Source organism: Macrobrachium rosenbergii, chromosome 37, assembly GCF_040412425.1.
Source record: "Macrobrachium rosenbergii isolate ZJJX-2024 chromosome 37, ASM4041242v1, whole genome shotgun sequence".
Classification (NCBI taxonomy): Eukaryota; Metazoa; Arthropoda; class Malacostraca; order Decapoda; family Palaemonidae; genus Macrobrachium; species Macrobrachium rosenbergii.
In genome coordinates, this window is record NC_089777.1 from 32,188,520 (window position 1) to 32,199,036 (window position 10,517).

Sequence of the window (10,517 nt, forward strand, 5' to 3'; positions counted from 1 at the left end):
GGAAACAGGAGCCATTTACTAGCATAACAAAGTTTAAAAATGTAGATTCCGTTTGAAATTTGTGAATGACTGTGCATGCATTAATGAATGAAATTAAAATGGTTTTACTTTGTAACACTGTACCGATATGCATTTCAACTATAGTTATGAATCTAGTGTTATATAAATCCGGGGCAATATTAAAACCCTTGGTTAAGCCTTTCCGTTTAGGATAATTAGTCCCTGTTTTGACGAACTAGCGTAACCCATTTTTTTTTTTAAGTTTTGAGTTTTCCAGCCAGTGACTCAGTCTTTTTTATACTCTATAGCGTGTATAAACTTCAGCTGTTTGTGTTGTCACAGTTTCAAATAAAATGTCTTCAAAAGATGAGCTAATTACACTCTCTGAATAGTATACAAATCTTTGAATCCCATTTTCTCAGAATGGTGAAAAATGGCTTACGCCAGTTCGTCAAACTAGGGATGAATTGTCTCTGAAAGCCGTCACATACAAACATCACCATATAGTTCTTCCAACCTAGTGAGCAGAGATTTAATTCGTGGTCTGTCTCCTGCTACTTCGTACGACCTGAAATGAAAGTATTACACAAATCAAAATCATTAAGGTAGACCATTCATGTCTTTTTTAAGTCAAGCAACATTTCCCCATAGCCAACAACCAGCATTAGCGTCATTTCACTTGCAAACTTTAGTAATCTTGTAACAATAAAAGCATTATCTGTAACTGTAAACTTTTACAATATTCCAAACAACCAAGCACTGGTAGTAGTCGCCTTGAGTGAAATTAGAGAATCGAATATGTAGTGAATCTTTTTCCAGGCTAGAGAAATGAAAACTGAATGAAGATGCTGTTTCACTGGGAGCCTATACCATTCTGACATCACTCTGGGTTCCTGATACCACAATTTGGTTTTGAACTATCTGGGACTTCATCGCCCTTTATTGTAACCTACAAACACTATTATTTTTTAGCAATGAATACAAACTTAACTTACCCGTGCAATTTCCTTATAATTAGAAATGTAATCATCTTGCTCAAAACCAAAAAGCTACATTAGAAAATCAGATTCTGAAGAAATAAACCTAATTGCCAGAGGAGTATATCCCTTCATTAACGTACATTTATAAAGGCACATGTCACAAAGATGAACTTTTTAAAAGTTTTATTATGCTAACCAATATTAAATCCGATAACAAACATATATGAGGCAACTGAAACTCCGAACGGTCTCGAGCAATTAGATTTTTAGGCAGTATTAATTTCATAGTACCTCTGCTCCATTTAGAGTTGAACGTAATTCAGTCGCAGCTGTGGAGACTTTACTAGACTTTTTTAAACCCTGACGAAAAGGAATTATAAATGGTTACTCAAATTATTTCCTGCACATATCATGGCCATTTACTCATACTTCATATGTGAGTATGCATTTTTGAAATTTAATAACATCATAACCATAATAAATTGTAGGTCTGTCTGAAATGTTCAATGGCTATATATGAAATATTAACCTGAATACCAGTGAATGAAGAATATCCCCAAAAGATACTGTCAGCCTAGCCAAATATGATCTCCAATTGCACGTCCGTAAGAGCCGATGCAGAAACCACACCGAAGCATATTAATCCCCACATTCTCTCCAACACCGTTTCTCATGTGTGGGAGGGTGGTTCCCACAGCCTCTCCTCACTCTCAGAGCTCAACACTGCTTTCCCAGGGATGGACAGAGTGCGGTTGATGAGTGTTGAAGCCACTTATCTGATAACACTCTATAACACTCGGACATTGCTTACCAACCAACCGATAACAGCAGTTTCCTCCGGGTCCTGCCAACATTAGCGTTATTATGCACTTGAGAACAGACTTCTGATTCTCTCTCGCTCTCAAATGCGCTTCCTGTTGGGTTTCATCATATAAACATTTAACGCGATTAGAGAGCACTCGAAAATGAAATATAATTTACGAGATAATTTACATCACTAATTGTTCATTAATGAGTACGAAGTACTAACTGTTTACACGAATTAAAATAAATAACAAAAAACATTATGAAAACTGCTACCAATAATCTTCAATCCGTTCGTCTGTAAATGCCATTAGTTTGAAAGCATATTAACTCTGAAGAGCTTCAGACTAGAATATCAGGAGATTTAAGCTACTGTGTACAGTATTCGTATTCTTTCGTTGAAATTCTAATAAGATTAAGAAAAGAAACTATAAACATCGTTCTAGACAGCATATCACATAAGGCAATATGTTAATATGTTGATTTATGATAAACAGCTATCGTGAAAAAATACCCGTGCTATTTACTAATCATTAAACAGAACTCCAGCGTGAGAAACAACTAGAGCAAATTTCTTTTTTTCTCTCTCTCTGTATTATTTTATATAGCAAATACTTTCGTCAGGATATGAATGTTTATCTGTTTCTTTGCTGCGAATGTTTCACTAAAGAAAATGCTTGTGAGGTTGTAAATGTTCTCATGTTCACCTGATAATTTATTTATACTATATTCCCATGGTACCTTATAGCGTGAATAAGTTTGTTGTAAAAGGACGAACCTTGCATTCTGTTTTCGACGTCTTGACCATGACCATTGTGACGCCATTTTGTAAAAAGGATTCGATCAATTAGTTACTCAAACCTAGCATTTTCTACCACATACTCTGTAGACACGTAGCGAAATGGCATTCCATTTAAGAGGAGTCAATCTCTTAGTTTACAGTAATGGTAATAACTCTTACTTTGACTTCTTTTGATAGACAATGCAGTTAAAGCAGTTGGTGTGTTGTCTTTCGTTGTTGATGTATATTTGGAATATAGGTAAGGCATCGAAGCCACTTCACCTTAGCGGCCCACACCATTCCCCCTCTCAGTCCGGAGCTCATTCAATAAACAAGTAAACAAGAGTAACCGAGGAGACCTAAACAGCTCACCTGGAGCTCTCCTGATTAACCGACCTGTTGATCTCCGTCCCGCTATCTAAATGCGGCGTCTCGGCTTTCGAACGATTGTTTCTAGATGATAGCGACGTCGTGAGTGAGGCTGCGGAGACAAGAGGAGGAGGAGGAGGAGGAGGAGGAGGAGGAGGAGGAGGAGGAGGAGGAGGAGGAGGAGGAGGAGGAGGAGGAGGAGGAGGAGGAGGAGGATCCTGGATAGGATGGTGGGAGTGAATCGAAAGAGCCCGGGCATCGTTGTTATCTCGCGGAGGGAAAGGTAGTTTGGCAGTCCTTAGAAAATACCGCGAGTTTCATTTATTAACCTCTTAAGATTGCAAGATAAAGGCGCATTCTCTCTCTCTCTCTCTTTCTCTCTCTCTACCACCACCCACCTCTCTCTTTCTCTCTCTCTCAAACAAAAGCATTAAAGAAAAGAATATCCCAACCAGTGCCACAGTAACACTAGAATGCTAATTATTTTATTTATTTATCGAATCCCCCCAAAACCATAAACAACTGAACGATTCAGTGCATTCCAAGAAGTGCATACATTAATGATCTAAGCAGAAAAGCTAATTATCAAGGGAAAAGTTTTTAGTTTATCCAGGCAACTAAAAGGTGGCTCTATGACCCCCATCCCACCATTTTACACACTCTTCACATTCTTTCAAATTATCTCTTTAATTTTGGTCCATTTTTCACCCATTCTCTCCTCACATCCTTCTAATCAAACCTACTTGTCTTAATTAGCCTTACATCTATCATTTCTTTCCTTCTCCAGTTCTTCCATTCAATTTAAGTTCACCGTGCATACATCAATTTACCCTTTAAGTATTCCCCTTTAGCAACATGAACTAACAAACTCTTTTCTCCCCATTTCCTACTTCATAATTGTGTGTGTGTATATATATATATATATATATATATATATATATATATATATATATATATATATATATATATATATATATATATATATATATATATATATATAAGAGCACTAGGTAGTATTAAAACAAGTAGAGATACCAGTCTCGTTCACCCTAGTCAGTATAACAAGAAATAATGGTAATTAATTAGTAATGCCTCTAAGGAGAATTTCTATTCTTTAATGATAAATTACTACTAATTTAATCCGGCTCGGATATATCTCGGCTCATTATAATTCCCAGATATCTATAACAAACAACGAGATGGCTCAAGGCACCTTTGTCCTGATAGGTCGTTAGTGTTTTGCTAATTAATATGTGAGGTAATTGTTAGAGTCCCAAAGGCATCCGCTTTTTCTTAGGCTTCGATGTGGGCTCGAATATTTAAATACTGACAGAGGGGGGGAGGGGATGTAATCGCAGATGAAGAATATTGTTTAATAAATATACATACATATTTATATACACATACATACATAAATATATGTACACATATATACATATATTTATGCATGATACACACACACACACACACACACACACACACACACACACATATATATATATATATATATATATATATATATATATATATATATATATATATACATATACTGTATAAACAATTGTTTTCAAGTAACATATTTTACTAAATACATCCTGTCTCACATTATACCTGTGAGATTTGTTACCTTACTTATGTAAAGTTAATTAGAGCAGTTGTAAGAAAACTAGTCACAAGTATGCCTGTATAAATACTACCCTAGTCTGGGAAAACTGTCTTTGTATTTTCTGGACGTACGTCTGATTACGTTTTGAAAATTTTAGCTGCATTTAACAATAACTGGAAAATAATACGCGTTGTTAAATTCAAACTAAAATTCCCAATATATATTTTATCACAGTTCTGTAACCCTGACTTTTTTTAAAACTTATATAGTGTTGATTCAACGTCTTTCTGAATTGTTAAGGAATGATACTGGCAAGAGATATAATGTATATAAGTATCTCATCACGAGCTGCTTGCATTTTCTTGAGCATACGAGCTTATATTAAAAGGTTAAATTTTTATTGGAAATCATGGGATAATTTGAACTAATGAAGATGATTGATTTCCATTAGTTCAATTATACCTCCCATAGACAGTATTAGAAAATGAAAAAATATGCAAATACTTGAATTTGTATATAATCAAATATCTATTAATCTGTTATATAACACAAAAATATAAACATTCACAGACAAACAAACAAATCTACAACTAAGCAAATGAATAAAAGGCGTTCGTTTAGGCGTCCTACATAGATTCTTACTCGGGGGGAAAAATTCGTTGGAAACTGACAGTGGTGTCTATCTGTTTTTCTTTAGTTCACAAGCCCAGTGCAGTAAAGAAGCTCGTTTGAACACTCCATGCCATCATCTGCCTTACATCCGCTGAAAATGGACCCTGGCATAGCTACACGGCGGAAGTCGGCCAAAACTAAGAGTGAGTGCCGGGATAATGCATTTCTGGTATAAGTCACACAAATGCTCTCTGTACTCGAAATAGAAAATAAAAAGAATAAAACAAAAGATAAAGAAAAAAAGGAAGGATCCGACGCAGCCTTTACAATTTGGCGGGAAATGGAAAAGCGCGGCAGGCTTTGGCGGGAAATGGAAACCGAGCTGAAGTTTTTTGGCGGGAAATGGAAACCCGAGACGGGGCCTTTTACAGTTTAGCGGGAAATGGGAGATATGTTTATGAAGGCAAGAAGCTTGCGGGTTTTATGACTACAAATGGAAAATGGGTGTATATCTGTGATTACATTCTTGTCGTAAGGCGATTAGAGATGATATAGTGGACGATAAATCAGATGCCGGTACTCTCCGTGTTTTTTGAGTCTCTTGCCCTGAAAATATTAGATAGCATAATGCCCGCTTGGCATGCATGGTGTCATCTTTGTCTGCTTTTATTCTAGTTAACGGGTTTCCTGTGAACTGGAGTTGTAAAAATACAATAGAACATAGTAACAGATGTACTTTTTTTCATTATACGAACTCTGTAAGATAAATTTTGCAATTATTCTTGTCAGATGTGGAACATATCGTGAAAGAAGCAAATGGAATAAGGGCGATTCACACTGCTCAGACTGCAACAAAAGAAATTCAGAATTTTTTTGTTGCTATTTTTGGGCGTAGCCTGTAAATGAAAAGGAAGAACCTTCTACTACATGTTAAAAAAGAATCTCTTAACTGTAATAAAGACACAGAACCTTTATCATATTCCAGAGTAGACGATTAATGATATCAAAGCACAGTGTGTAAGAAACAGAAATATATATGCTTCAGAGAAACTATTTGATTTTGCTCCTTTTCTAATATTTCATACTAATAGTTATATATCCTATATTTATCCTGAAAAAAGATGCAACCTTATGGTTACTCATCAGGTCTTAAGGATGAGGCTGCTAGCCATTTAACTTGACCTCGGCCATCTGCAGCTGGGTGGACTGACTGTCAGTAGGCCGGCAGCTATCCACTGACATAGCAAACGTCATCTCAGCGCTGCACCACTCTGCCAGTGCGGCTACTTTATCCGATTGTACTCGCTAGAGGTAGACGACGTAGTCGCCAAATCCTTACGCCACACACACACACACACACATATATAGATAGACAGATAGATAGATAGATAGATAGATAGATAGATAGATAGATAGATAGATAGATAGATAGATATGTGTGTACTGAAACTCAATATATGCCAAAGACCGCCCCACTCCCCAAAACATATAAGAAAACGTTGTTTGTGCATTAGTGCTAAATAAAGAAAGCCTTTGGACTAATCAGACAATGGGATCCCCCTTTCCATCACAGCCTGTTTCCTTGTTTCCTGCAGGCAATATGGCCTCCGCTCGAGTCACGTGACTGGCCAATGACGGAAGAGGGGGGGGACCGCGGGCGTGACGTGTTTAATGTGCCTTATGTCGAAGCCCTATTATTCTTATTATTATTGCCATGGCCCACATGACCATATATTACAAATTATTACATGGGTTAAGGGTGTCATCCCAAGAGTATCGTGGTCTGGAGAGAAAGCATTGTCAGAGGATGACGTGGAGGCTGTCAAGTGCAGCCCTCCCTGTGGTCTCTGGATCTTTGTGACTGTCGTTACTCTGTTGCTGGATAGTATTGATTTTTCTTTTTAATAATTTCATTAATCATCAGTCTGTTTTGATCTGTATAAATCTGGATAAATCAGCAGTTAAGATCAATCAAGCTAGACTAAATGCAGGTCGCCTTGTGTGCATTAAATTTACAAATGAAGGATATCTTGCTATTTTAGCGGAATTTTTAATAAAAAAAATTATCATTATTGTCATAAAATTGTGGTAAAATATCAAAATAATAAATGAATCATTGAGCACTAATAGAAGCTATCTGAATATCTACCAGAGTTAAACATATTGTGTTAATGTTCTTTTTCTGACGAATACTAATTTTTTAAAAGAGGTCATCATCTTCGGTCGTTATGATCACTACTGACTTGAAGCAACTTACTTAATGAAACAACTTGCACTTAAAATAGCTCGTCGTAGGATCGTTAGATTAAAATGTAAGGGATATTTTCATTCTATTTTCTATGAATATTGATTTTTCTTATAAACTGCTGATAATTATTGTTCTGTTTTGTACATTATAAACTTTGGAATAACTAACTGAAAATACTGAATAAAATTATACTTGAACTTCAGGTATCAGTGTTGCCACTACATTTAGAAATAAGATGAAGGTTAATTTTACATTATTTTAGTTAATCGTGATAGCCAGTCTGTACGTTACGTAAAAATTCCAATAATTTCCCTACGTCTTATACGCAGTTTTAAAGTTGTACACCCATCGACTTTTCTTAACTTTATTACTTCCAGACTACCCTTTAAACAAAATGGCTTTGAATATTGTATATGTATTAACACACACATGCCTGCGCGCGCGCACGCACAAGCACACACACACACACACACGCACACTCTCTCTCACAGCACACGCGCACACACACACACACACACACACACACACACACATATATATATATATATATATATATATATATATATATATATATATATAGAGAGAGAGAGAGAGAGAGAGAGAGAGAGTTGGAGTTTTCCCCTGAAATTTCACACAGTTTTAAACCGAAATCGATATGTGACTAAATAGGCCTCATGAAGACATACCCTTAAGCAATGCTATAATAATGAACGCATCATATTTACAATAATAATCTTTAAAGGTCTGCCGAATATCGCTAGTTTCGCAAATTTAAACATACAACATAGCATATACTCGGCTACATTTACTTTGCGCATAAATTGCATATTGCTAATGTTTTACTGAGTAAATTAAGCTTAAGAATAATGTAGTCAATGTAAATAGTAATACAATAATACAAATATAAATAATGTGATAAAAGTGGAAGTGGTAGTAGCAGAAGTAGTGGTAAGCTTTATTTCATATCATCGTGCATAATATGATGGGATACACAGAGACAGATAACAAACATATGACAATAATAACAATAACGCGCGTAAAGACGGTCTTAAAGCAATATCTTCAGACAGATGACAATTGCCATCTATACTTTCCCACAGCTCATAAAATAAAAAAAAAAAAAGAAGCGGAAAAAAGGGGGAAGGCTTCACTGAACACAATGGTAGAAAAGGGACAGCGGAGAAGGACGTTCTAAAACTTCCGATGGAGGACGATTTTTATTTTTATTTTTTTGTTTTGTTTACTCGGATTCACAGTTGCAAGGATCTTTGTTGTCGTTTCATTGTTGCGGGGACGTCTGTACGTTTGTTTTTTGTCGCTGCGAAGTTGGCATGAAATGCCATGAAGGGTAATGAGTATAATGAGTATGATGATATAAATACAATAAATATTCATTACAAGATCAGATATGGATGTGGAGTAAGGGCCCGAGACGGAGGAAATTCGTGCATCGGCAACTTTTGATATTACTGCCACTTACTTTACAGCGGCACGTGCGGGGGTTACGTGAATGCGTTGTGATCGCCAGTGAGACGAGAAAAATGAATAAATAATGCATTGTATGACCCATAAACAATATTTATAAATTTTATATCAATGCTTAAAATCATACTAATTTTATTGTAGACGTGAAGGTATTCGAAACATCCTAAATAATTGTCCAGTGTAGTTTACATGTTTAAAAATGAGGAACCTCCCTATCGCTCGTTTCGGACGATTTTGTTTCCCGCCGCAAACCCCTCCTTGAGACTTAAAATGTTTCCCGCCATTACCACCAGGAGGCAAAGAGATGCCCGGGGGTTTGTGGAACGGGCTCGTGTACAATGGCCATTTGGAGTTATTCAAGTGTAAGTAAGGCTTTTGATTGCCACTAGCGCTCTTTTTCCTCTTGTGTTTTTTGTTATTTGTTTTTTGCGAGCGCAAGGAAACCTATTAGGAGCATTATTCTTTCTGGGGATTTAGCTAATCAATACCCGAGGGCGGTTGGACAAAATCTTCCTGAGCTTTGCGAGTTTTTGTTAACCGAACTGAGCCTAGGGATTCCTTTTCTGCGTTTTACTACGGATAACGGGACATTGGTTAACACTTTGGGTCTATCAGAACGAATATCTACAATAGCCACTGACCTTCCCAAAGCACATCAGTGTTGCTGAAGTATTGCTGAAGTATTCCTTTCAGAAGTACTAAAGAGAGAAAGAAAGTGAGAGAAGGAGGGAGAGAGAAAGTGAGAGAAGGAGGGAGAGAGAAAGTGAGAGAAGGAGGGAGAAACACCACTGAAAAAAAGTGAGGGGAACAAGAGCAACAGAAAGGAGGAGAAGAAGAAGCCGAGGGCATAAGCCAAAGAGTCTTATAGACGGCTGGCTGATGGGTGCAGGACGAGGGTTAACTAAAAGGAAGGAAGGAAAGAGCCGAGACCGACGGACGAGGCACGGGATAGGATAGGGGTGCCACCACTTAATTAATTAATTATCAAAACACAGCGGAGAGCATCACGTGCGCCGGAGGAAAGGGGGGCCGAGAGGAGCAGGGGAAACTCTTGAGGCAAGACAATGGGAAAGAAAAGAGGGTAGTGACAGAGGGCAAGGGAAGAATGGGGATTGTTTTATGGTTTATGGCGGCTGTTTTCTACGTGACGTTGTTCGAGGGCAGTCGGGTGTAAATGGGAGGCAGTCGTCTTCTTCTGGTGGTGAGAAGTCTTGGGCAAAATCGTTTATATGAAGCAATCGTATTTTCTTTTCTTTATGCACTCAGGCGTCGCAAAGAACTCGGTCATCGATATACAGTAGTATGATGCAGTGAGGACTCTTGCTGAAGCTCGACATGTTCCATTATATATATATATATATATATATATATATATATATATATATATATATATATATATATATATATATATATATATATATATATATATATAGTGTGTGTGTCCATATGTTCTTGCCCATTCACTCTGGATGGGTAACCAAGTTTTATCCTTCCAATTTCTAGCAAGAATTTTGATAAAAGGTTCTCAGCCATATACCTTTCCCCATCTACTGCACTCAAATAATTAGCAGCATGTCGTTTGTGATAAGGTTGCTAGTTCTTGCCCTTTTTCCTACCCTTGTTGCTACCTAC

At 36.9% G+C, this 10,517-nt stretch overlaps 1 long non-coding RNA gene across 1 annotated transcript in view; it reads right to left on the reverse strand.

The window, feature by feature from the left end:
* Positions 1 to 500: 500 nt before the first annotated feature.
* The window catches only part of LOC136825454 (uncharacterized), a 604,931-nt gene continuing 594,914 nt past the window's right edge, over positions 501 to 10,517 (reverse strand). The window contains exon 11 of the long non-coding RNA XR_010849346.1: positions 501 to 568. This is a non-coding gene — a long non-coding RNA (uncharacterized lncRNA). The remainder of the gene's footprint in view (positions 569 to 10,517) is intronic.